Source organism: Aethalodelphis obliquidens, unplaced genomic scaffold (genome assembly GCF_003676395.1).
Source record: "Aethalodelphis obliquidens isolate GAN/ISIS:26980383/991018 unplaced genomic scaffold, ASM367639v1 scaffold43, whole genome shotgun sequence".
Lineage (NCBI taxonomy): Eukaryota > Metazoa > Chordata > Mammalia > Artiodactyla > Delphinidae > Aethalodelphis > Aethalodelphis obliquidens.
This window is the reverse complement of record NW_020837987.1, coordinates 7,189,960-7,201,478: the sequence shown is the minus strand read 5'-3', so window position 1 is coordinate 7,201,478 and position 11,519 is coordinate 7,189,960. Positions and strand designations below refer to the sequence as shown.

The 11,519-nt window shown below is 37.9% G+C and overlaps 2 long non-coding RNA genes across 2 annotated transcripts in view; both read right to left on the bottom strand.

The window, feature by feature from the left end:
• Positions 1-440: 440 nt before the first annotated feature.
• Positions 441-2,796, bottom strand: LOC113605618 (uncharacterized). Its single transcript, XR_003427281.1, has 2 exons — positions 2,616-2,796; positions 441-1,707 (listed from the first exon to the last, which is right to left on the bottom strand). It is a non-coding gene; the product is annotated as an uncharacterized LOC113605618 (long non-coding RNA).
• Positions 2,797-3,392: 596 nt separating this feature from the next.
• LOC113605616 (uncharacterized) overlaps positions 3,393-11,519 on the bottom strand; it is a 35,186-nt gene continuing 27,059 nt past the window's right edge. Inside the window, exon 3 of the long non-coding RNA XR_003427278.1 lies at positions 3,393-3,509. This is a non-coding gene — a long non-coding RNA (uncharacterized LOC113605616). The remainder of the gene's footprint in view (positions 3,510-11,519) is intronic.

The window sequence follows — 11,519 nt, the reverse complement described above, 5'->3', positions numbered from 1 at the left end:
TTACCCAATTACTTACTAATTGCAAAAAAATAAGCTAGTTTTATAATGAGAGATCTGGCAGTCACAGATACCTGTGAAGTGTTCTTGCTAAAAATGTTTAACAAGAGGCAAATCAAGCTTCTACTTAAGTTCCAATTTAGAAACAGTGTAACAAGATGAACAACATTATGAGGAAATAAATTTGACAAACCAAGAACTTAAGACATTCTAAGACAACTGTGATGGATTCTTCAAAAAAACATAACCATGAAACAAAGATGGGGGAGTGCTGTTCAGTTTAAAAGTGACATAACCACTAACAAGTATGAGCCTGGAGAGTGAATCCTTGTTAAAAGATATTCTTGAGAATATTAGGGAAAATTAAATATGGACTGAATATTAGAATGTATAGAATTAATTTTTAAGGTATGATTATAATATTTTGGTAATATCCTAACTTCTAGGATACAAACTGATTTATTGAGGGTAAAGTGATACAATGTTTACAATTTATTATTAAATGGTACAGCAAAAATTATATTTTATAGAAAAATGAAGCAAATATACAAAGTGTAAATTTTCAAATCTAGGTGAAGGGTAAATGGATGTTCATTACAGAATGCGTTCTATGTTTTTGTCAGAAATTTTTCATAATAAAGTTGGTAAATATTTTCTAGGCAGTTTGCTCTTTGTTATCCTTTTAACTTCTATATTATTGGTAAAATCCTTCACACCATTCCCTGATGTTTCACCAGCTATATTCTTAATATTCTCACACTCATTAAATCCTTAGGGTTACTTTTCAGCTCTAATTTTCTGGTAGAACTTAAGCAATGAAGTCTGCATTTGATCTTTACATGTTCTTTATATTCTTATGGATTTTATCAAAGATGAATTTCCTGAAATACAATAAGTGATGAATGGCTTTCTAAATTTGTTACCTTCATTATGTCTTTATATTAAGAAACTCATTAAGTATAATGTTGATAATAATAAAAATTATCATATCTATTTTTCATTCAAAGGAGTTTTTTGGCCAGGTAGTTTTTGCAAAATTGTACATGTTATAAACTATCAACCACACTTTTAGGTGGGTACCATTTTATAAATGACACACAGAAGGGTAAATATGTTGCCCACTATCACACAGATAGTAAAGGCAATGATGATAAGTATATGTCATTGATTAAAAACTTCCCCACAATTATTTTGATGACAAATTGAAATTATAATGGAGTATTCATAGTTCAGGCATACAAAAATGTAATCTGGCAGACACTGAGGATCTGGTCTGAGACACATTCATGCATCACTGAGAACTTGAATTTTCTCTGAATTGTATTAAACTCAAGGACAGCACCAGCTGTTTTCAAAACAGTATTTGCTAGCAGCTGCTAGTTGCAACCTTGTAGTTTAAAAGTCTCCCACCCCCTGACACAATTATGTAACCCCAAAGCATCCTTGTTTAACAAGCACCCTTACCTCTTGCGCCAGCTCACATCCTAATTCTTGACAACTTATGTAACTTTGCAGTTTTTTACCTTTTTAAGCCTACCCCATTTTATAGTCCAGCAGAACACAATTCGAGTGGGTTGTGTTTCTTGGGCTGCAGTTCTAACAAACCCCAAATAAAAGCGCTTTTTTCCTTTTTTTCTTCAACCAGGTCTCTGTTCTTGGAATTCTTGGTTAACAGTTACATTAACAGGTTTATTTCCTAATACGAACTTCCTAAAATTTAAGAAGGATTGAGAGGTATTAGAAGGCTGTTACACACTTATTAAATTAACATGTCTGGAAAGAGTCACATTCACAGAACTTCTTTCTGGCATGAATATTTTGCTATTCTGTAAACAGAAAATGACATGGAAAGGCTTTCCTATATTCCGTTACATTCTGAATTCTCTGATGCCAATAAAGATGTGAATGTTGTCTAAAGACCTTCCTACATAACTTATAGGGTTTCTCAGCAGTATGAAAACTCTGATGTTCAGTAAAGTATGAATTAAGTCTAAAGGCCTTCCCACATTCTTTACACTCAGAGGATTTCTCACCAATATGAATTCTTTGATATGGTCTAAGGTCTCCACTATGACTAAAGGCCTTTCCACATTCCTTACATTCATAGGGTTTTATACCCGTATGAATTTTCTGCTGTTGAGTCAACTGTCCACATCAACTAAAGGCCTTATCACATTCTTTACATACGTAGAGTTTTAAACCAGAATGAATTCTCAGATGTTCTTTTAGATCTGTTCTATGAATAAAGGCCTTTCCATGTTCTTTACATTCATAGGGCTTTTCACCAGTGTGAATTATCTGATGCTTAGTAAAATAGAAACTAAATTTAAAGGCCTTCCCGCATTCTATACATTTGTAGGGTTTCACATCAGTATTTTCTTATGTACACTAGCTTGAGAATATACTCCCACAAGTCTTCCCACATTCCTTACATTCATATGATTTCTTACCAGTATGCATTCTATGATGTACTCTAAGGTTGCCATTACAACTAAAAGCCTTCCCACATACCTTACAGTCGAAAGGTTTTATACCAGTATGAACTGTTTTATGTCAATTAAACTGTTCACACACACTAAAGGTTTTTTCATATTGCTTACATTCATAAGGTTTCTTACCTGTATGTATTCTTCTGTGTTCAATGAGGTAAAAATCAAGTCTAAAGGCCTTCCCACATTCCTTAACATTCACAGGGCTTCTTGCCTGTATGAATTTTCTGCTGACAGGTAAGTTGACCACATGCACTAAAAGTTTTCCCACATTCCTTACATTCACAGGGTTTCTTGCCTGTATGAATTTTCTGATGCTGTGTAAGGAAAAAAACAAGTAGAAAAGCTTTTCCACAATCTTGACATTCATAGGGTTTCTCACCAGTACGAAATCTCTGATGCAGAGTAAGCTGATAGCTACAACTAAAGACCTTCCCATATACATTACATTCATAGTTTCTCACCAGTATGAATTTTCTGATGTACACTTAGACACTTTTTTTTTTTTTTTTTTTTGGCCACACCGCGTGGCTTGCGGGATCCTAGTTCCCCGACCAGGGATTGAACCTGGGCCGACGGCAGTGAAAGCACCAAGTCCTAACTACCGGACAGCTAGGGAACTCCCGATAGACACTATTAAAGGTATTCCCACATTCTTTACAATCAAAAGTTTATCACCAGAATGAATTTCCTCATGTTGAACAAAATTTGAGCCACAGCTAAAGGGTTTTCCACATTCCCTATATTCATAAAGTTTCTGACTATTATGAATTCTCTGATTCAGAGTAAAAGATGAATGTTTTCTACATGTTGGCATGTTATAGATGATTTTCACTTGACTGAGATATCTATCTCAAGGTCCCTGTTGACCCTCAAACTCACTTTTGCTCTGCCACTCATTTCTCAAAATAGATCCTTTAAGACAAGGAGTTTTACTTCCTCCTATTATCTTCCATCAGGATAAACTGATTTCATAAATGTCCTCTGGAGATAACTTCTTGGTCTTATACCTGGAGAGTAAACCTAAAAGAAAACAAAAAAGCAAACAAAGATAACTTTCTAGCAGCCAGCAAAACATACAGTTTCTATCTTAAAAATAGGATACAAAATGAAAACAATTCTTGAAAAGAAATAAATGGCTTAAAACTTTCAATATAATTAGGTAGTTTTAAATCAAAACAATATGAGCTGAGAGAATAATGAGAGATTATGTAAGATTGTGGTGATTTGAAATTTAGGTGTCAATCAGAATAATCTGGAGAGCTTCTTACAAGTACAGCTATTTGGGTACCACCCCAGACCAAGGTGAATCAAATCTAAAGGAGTAATTGGGCATCTACATGTTTAGTAACTTCACAAGATGATTCCAATATAAATCAAAGTTTAGGAGTTCCCATTTAATAGTATTAATCATTTCCTTTACTCTTAGAATAAAATCCAAACATGTTACCATAGAATATAATATGGCCTTTGCTTACCTAAAGACTTCTCTGGAAGAAACTGTCCTCTTTACTCTCTTAGGACACTTGCTACTGTTCAGCTCCTAGATTATGCCCACAACCTTTCCATTTCATACAGCTTTTTACAGGGTATTTCATCTCCTAAGAATCACCTCTCCTGGGCTCAATGAAAGGCTGACTATTCATCCTTTCATCTTAGGTTAAACATTTCTTGCAAAGAAATGCTTGCCCTGCTGACTATAAGTAGATCCATGTTTATTCTCAATCACAACATCATGATTCTTTTCTTCATGTCACAGTTTTCAACACATATACATAAATTTTCACTTTGCTTTGCTGTTTCTGATCCCCAAACCATCCCAAAGGAATATATAATTCCTATTTCGTTCAAAATAAATAAATTGACTGGGACATAGCAGGTGTTAAATGATTAACTTTAGAATAAAATGATAACTGTCAAACTATGATACTAAATGAAAATATTACAAAGTCACTGTAATGCAGTTGAATATCATAATAATCACTTAAATAATTTCACAACACTCAAAAGACATTTCTCCCTACCTCTAATCTCTCATATCTTACTGCAGTGATTAAGTGCACTTTTTCCTACTTTACTTCCTATATATATATAGGAACTAAAGGAAATTCAAGGTAGCTCAGCCAAATGTGTAAAAGGAAAAAGGTCCTTGTTTTACCTAATAATTCTTTAAGCAGTTATCCAATCAAACAGAGATGTCTCCACCAATATTGTTCATTCCCTGCTGCGCATAGAGATGTGTATAATGAACATATATTCAGTTGAGTTTCACTATTATTCAACCCTCCTAGATGCTCAGTCTGCTTACTTCATAACATTTCACAGATTTCCCTTCTATCCCCTTACATCTAGAACCAACCATTCTTATTCTTTATGGAAAAGTATCTGAATGATTTTTAGATATTATAGCAGTTATGTATCATATTAAACAGTTATTTAAAAACTGAACAAGGAGACCATAATTTTGGAGAGAGCAGAGTAAGTGAATGGTATGAGGAAATTGTCTGGGGAAACTAGGAGTGTCAGGGAATCTATTAAAAAGGATATTTGGGATAAAACCTGGAGGGTGGCAATCTAGATAAAAGAAGAGCCTATGAAAAATCTAAATAGTGGTTGTAAGGTTCAATTTGAAATGAATGGAGAAGTAGTTTTCTGTGATTACAATATAAGTATAAAAATGGAGGGAGGGGGCTTCCCTGGTGGTGCAGTGGTTGAGAGTCCGCCTGCCGATGCAGGGGACACGGGTTCGTGCCCCGGTCCGGGAAGATCCCACATGCTGCCGAGTGGCTGGGCCCGTGAGCCATGGCTGCTGAGCCTGCGCGTCCGGAGCCTGTGCTCCGCAACGGGAGAGGCCACAACAGTGAGAGGCCCGCGTACCACCAAAAAAATAAAATAAAATAAAAAAGTAAAAAAAATTAAAAAGGAGGGTGTTTGAAACAAAACAATCTCTGAATATAACACAATAAAAATTTAAATAATAACAGCAAAAAATTAAAAGCTTTTCTATTTGTAAACAATGTACTTAACTAAGCCACTGTTGTTTCAATGAGGAAATACAAATTAAAATATCAGGGACTTCCCTGGTGGTCCAGTGGGTAAGACTCTGTGCTCCCAATGCAGGGGGCCTGGGTTCGATCCCTTGCTGGGGAACTAGAACTGCATGCATGCCACAACTAAGAGTTTGCATGCCGCAGCAAAGATCCTGTGTGCCACAACTAAGACCCGGCACAGCCTAAATAAATAAATAAATATTAAAAACAATTAAAATATCAGACTTTCTAGAAAATTTTGATGACAAAAATAACATCAGAATGGATGGCATACCAATTTAGTGCTCAGAAAAAAAGTCAAAGACTTAAATGGTTATATTAACCTAAATATAAGACTGAACTAAGCACCCTACAAAAAAGATAAAAAAGGCATGTAAGCTGAAGTAAAGCAAAAGAAAGGAACAAAGACAAAATGTAATCAGTCAAAAAATACAAAAAGATGGGGTAAACAAATAAAATAGCTCATTCTTAAAAACAAATCAGTAAGAGAAATAAATTCTTGGCCTACCTAATAAAGAAAAAAGAGGAAGAGAAAACTTTTAAATGACAAAGGGGAAATGTCTAAAAGAATATATTTTTTTAATTATGCAAGATTATTTTGTAAATGAATTTTAATCTATATGTGAAACAGTTTTTTATTTTTAGGAAAAGAACTGATCAAAACCAACTCTAAAAAAGATAAAGTGTTGGCCTTCCCTGGTGGCGCAGTGGTTGAGAGTCTGCCTGCCAATGCAGGGGACACAGGTTCGTGCCCTGGTTCAGGAAGATCCCACATGCTGCGGAGCAGCTAGGCCCGTGAGCCATGGCTGCTGAGCCTGCACGTCCAGAGCCTGTGCTCCACAACGGGAGAGGCCACAGCGGTGAGAGACCCGCGTACCGCAAAAATAAATAAATAAATAAATAAAATGTAAATAGACCAACTTCTCTTGAAGGAACAGAGAAGCCCGTCAATGAATTATTCCCTAGGAAAGGTAACAGTAATGCACATTCCTATCATCCAAACTGTGGTCTTTAAGTATTATTCCCTACAAATATCAACCTGAGCTCTCTGGAGAATTTGCAGATTCCTAATCTAAAGCAAGGAAGGTATGTGTGTCCATGATTTCCCATGCCAAAAAGTAAGGAAGTGAGTGATGTCAAAATAACATAGGAAACAGCTTAAGAAGCAACCCAGGCTAACAGTGAGACAACAGGAGAGAGCAAGAGTGAGGGAGGGAGATGGATGATCATTCATTGAAATGCATTTAATCAATGAATATATATATATATATATATGTGAATATATATATATATATATATATATATATATGTGAAAGAGCATTTCCAATGTCAGCAAGGTGGCTATTTAAATAACTGTACTTGGAAAGTTGATAGTTCAAAAGGAAAAAAAAGCACATTTTCTGCTTTTCTAAATTAAGAACTACTGTTCAAAGTCATCAATAAGAAAGTAAAAGGTAAGCCATCATATGCAAGATATTATATATGAAATACACACATACACCCCAACCCTAGTTTCTTTGGAGTACTTGTGGATTTCTGATCTGAAGCAGAGAAGGTATGAGTTGAGTCCAGGATTTCCTGTACCAAAAAAGCAAGGAAGATTTCAAAGATTAATGGGTGATGGGTAGATTAATGTGTGGAGATATAGGTATACATAGATAGGGATAGCTATACATAGATATTTAGCTATACAGATACAGATATATCTCAAGTTGTATCCAGAATAAAAATCAACTCCTAAAATCCAGTAAGAAAAACCCCAGCCAGCCAAATAGAACACTGTGTGGAAGACTTCAATGGGCATTTCTTAAAAGAGGGTATCCAAATAGTCAACAAAAATAAAGCAGTACTGCAATTTTCAGGGAAATGCGAATTAAAACACAATGCTACCAACTACTCAACAAAATGGCTAAAATGAAAAGATGGGAGAGAAACAATATCAAATGCCTTTAAGGTTGCATAACAAGAAGAATTCTCTTATACACTAATAGTGGGAATGCATGCTAGCAAAGCTGCTTAGGAAAATTGAAAGTATCACAGTTCAACATATATATCCAGTGTCACCAAATTCCACTCCTAAGTAGACACTTAACAAAAATTTGTAAATATACTCCTTGTTACTCAAATGTATTTGTTACTCAAATCTCAACAGATTTCCAATCTGTGCATTTTCCATCCAGTGTGAAGACACCCAGGAAAGGTCCTTCCTAGCACTGAGGGAGAAAAGGCTGCTGAACCAGGAAAAACCTGACTCTTGATCAGCAATGCTTTCAGAGAAAGATCTTTTATTTTTTTAACTGAAGTACAGTTGATTTACAATGCTGTGTTAGTTTCAGGTGTCAGAGAAAGATCATGATCAAAAGGGGAAAATGTGAAAATTAACAAACAAACTAATTTAAAAAGGAGTTGGGAGGCCAGGAGGCGGAGTTCTTAAAACCAACCACTCATGTCAATTGCATACCCAATAGGAAGAGAGGTACTTTGCATCTCCAACAGGAAGAAGGATACTACTTTACTACCAAGTAGGAGGAAGAGTTTTTCCTTTCCTGGCAACAGCCCAGCCAGTGAGCGACTGTCACAACTCAGCCAATAAAATGCCACTCACTTCAAACTCCTGGTTTCCTCCAATGAACTCTTTGTAATAGCCACTCCCACTCCCTCTTCTCCTCTATAAAACAAAACAAAACAAAAAAACTATCTCCTTTGGACTTGCCTGTGGTTTGCCATAGATTGCATGTCCTTAATCGCAATTCTTTGCTGTTCCCAAATAAACCCATTTTGCTGGTAAAATAACTGGCTGATATATTGTTTTAGGTAAATAATTGGAAGACTAAACATCATAAAGATGTTAGTTCATTAAGAAATGTAATGTAAGGCCAATTAGAATATAACAAGAGGAGGAGCTTCAAGATGGCAGAAGAGTAAGACATGGACATCACCTTTCTCCCCACAAATACATCAGAAATACATCTACATGTGGAACAATTCCTACAGAACACCTACTGAACGCTGGCAGAAGACCTCAGACTGCCCAAAAGGCAAGAAATACAAATACATCAGAAATACATCTACATGTGGAACAATTCCTACAGAACACCTACTGAACGCTGGCAGAAGACCTCAGACTGCCCAAAAGGCAAGAAACTCCCCACATACATGGGTAGGGCAAAAGAAAAAAGAAAAAACAGAGACAAAAGAATAGGGACAGGACCTGCACCAGTGGGAGGGAGCTGTAAAGGAGGAAAGGTTTCCACACGTTAGGAAGCCCCTTCGTGGGCAGAGACTGTGGGTGGGGGAAGGGGGAAGCTTCAGAGCCACAGAGAATAGCACAGCAACAGGGGTGCGGAGGGCAAAGTGGAGAGATTCCTGCACAGAGGATCAGTGCCGACCAGCACTCACCAGCCCAAGAGGCTTGTCTGCTCACCCGCCGGAATGGGTTGGGGCTGGGAGCTGAGGCTCTGGCTTCAGGGGGATCCCAGGGAGAGGACTGGTGTTGGCTGCGTGAACACAGCCTGAAGGGGCTAGTGCGCCACAGCTAACCGGGAGGGAGTCTGGGAAAAAGTCTGGAGCTGCTGAAGAGGCAAGAGACTTTTTCTTGCCTCTTTGTTTCCTGTTGCGCGAGAAGAGGGGATTAAGAGCGCCACTTAAAGGAGCTCCAGAGACTGGCGCGAGGCGCAGCTATCAGCGCAGATGCCAGAGACGGGCATGAGACACTAAGGCTGCTGCTGCCGCCACCAAGAAGCCTGTGTGTGAGCACAGGTCACTATCCACACCCACCTTCTGGGGAGCCCGTGCAGCCGGCCACTGCCAGGGTCCCGTGATCCAGGGACAACTTCCCTGGAAGAACACAAGGCACGCCTCAGGCTGCTGCAACGTCATGCCTGCCTCTGCCGCCGCAGGCTTGCCCTGCTCTCCGTACCCCTCCCTCTCCATGGCCTGAGTGAGCCAGAGCCCCCGAATCAGCTGCTCCTTTAACCCCATCCTGTCTGAGCAAAGAACAGACGCCCTCAGGTGACCTACACGCAGAGGCGGGTCCAAATCCAAACCTGAACCCCAGGAGCTGTGCGAAAAAAGAACAGAAAGGGAAATTTCTCCCAGCAGCCTCAGAAGCAGCGGATTAAATCTCCACAATCAACTTGATGTACCCTACATCTGTGGAATACCTGAATAGACAAAGAATCATCCCAAATTGAGAAGGTGGACTTTGGGAGCAAGGACATATATATTGTTTTCCCTTTTCCTCATTTTGTGAGTGTGTATGTGTATGCTTCTGTGTGTGATTTTCTCTGTATAGCTTTGCTTTTACCATTTATCCTAGGGTTCTGTCCGTCCTTTTTTTTTGGTTTGTATTTGTTTTTAGTATAATTGTTAGCACTTGTTATCATTGGTGGATTTGTTTTTTGGTTTGGTTGCTCTCTTCTTTCTTGCTTTCTTTTTTTAAATTACATAAAAAATTTTTTTAAAAATACTTATTTTTTTTTTTTGTAAAATACTTATCTTTTTAAATAACTTTTTTATTTTATCTTCTTCTTTCTTTCTTTTTTTTTTTTTTTTCTCACTTTTATTCTGAGTCATGTGGATGACAGGCTCTTGGTGCTCCAGCCAGGTGACAGGGCTGTGCCTCTGAGGTGGGATAGCCAAGTTCAGGACACTGGTCCACAAGAGACCTCCCAGCTCCACATAATATCAAATGGCAAAAATCTCCCAGAGATCTCCATCTCAACACCAAGACCCAGCTCCACTCAATGACCAGCAAGGTACAGTGCTGGACACCCTATGCCAAACAACTAGCAAGACAGGAACACAACCCCATCCATTAGCAGAAAATCATAATAAGGCCACACACCCCCCAAAATCATAAAATCATATGATAAAATTATATGGTCATAATAAGGCCACACACACCCCAAAACACACCACCAGACATGGACCTGTCCACCAGAAAGACAAGATCCAGCCTCATCCACCAGAACACAGGCACTAATCCCCTCCACCAGGAAGCCTACACAACCCACTGAACCAACTTTAGCCACTGGGGACAGACACCAAAAACAACAGGAACTATGAACCAGCAGCCTGCGAAAAGGAGACCCCAAACACAGTAAGTTAAGCAAAATGAGAAGACAGAGAAACACACAGCAGATGAAGGAACAAGGCAGAAACCCACCAGACCTAACAAATGAAGAGGAAATAGGCAGTCTACCTGAAAAAGAATTCAGAATAATGATAGTAAAGATGATCCAAAATCTTCTAAATAGAATGGAGAAAATACAAGAAACGTTTAACAAGGACCTAGAAGAACTAAAGATGAAACAAGCAACGATGAACAACACAATAAATGAAATTAAAAATTCTCTAGAAGGGGTCATAGCAGAATAACTGAGGCAGAAGAACGGATAAGTGACCTGGAAGATAAAATAGTGGAAATAACTACTGCAGAGCAGAATAAAGAATAAAGAGAATTGAGGACAGTCTCAGAGACCTCTGGGACAACATTAAACGCACCAACATTCGAATTACAGGGGTCCCAGATGAAAAAGAGAAAAAGAAAGGGACTGAGAAAATATTTGAAGAGATTATAGTTGAAAACTTACCTAATATGGGAAAGGAAATAGTCAAGTCCAGGAAGCACAGAGAGTCCCATACAGGATAAATCCAAGGAGAAACACACCAAGACACATATTAATCAAACTATCAAAAATTAAATACAAAGAAAAAATATTAAAAGCAGCAAGGGAAAAACAACAAATAACACACAAGGGAATCCCCATAAGCATAACAGCTGATCTTTCAGCAGAAACTCTGCAAGCCAGAAGGGAGTGGCAGGACATATTTAAAGTGATGAAGGAGAAAAACCTACAACCAAGATTACTCTACCCAGCAAGGATCTCATTCAAATTTGACAGAGAAATTAAAACCTTTACAGACAAGCAAAAGCTAAGAGAATTCAGCACCACCAAACCAGCTTTTACAACAAATGCTA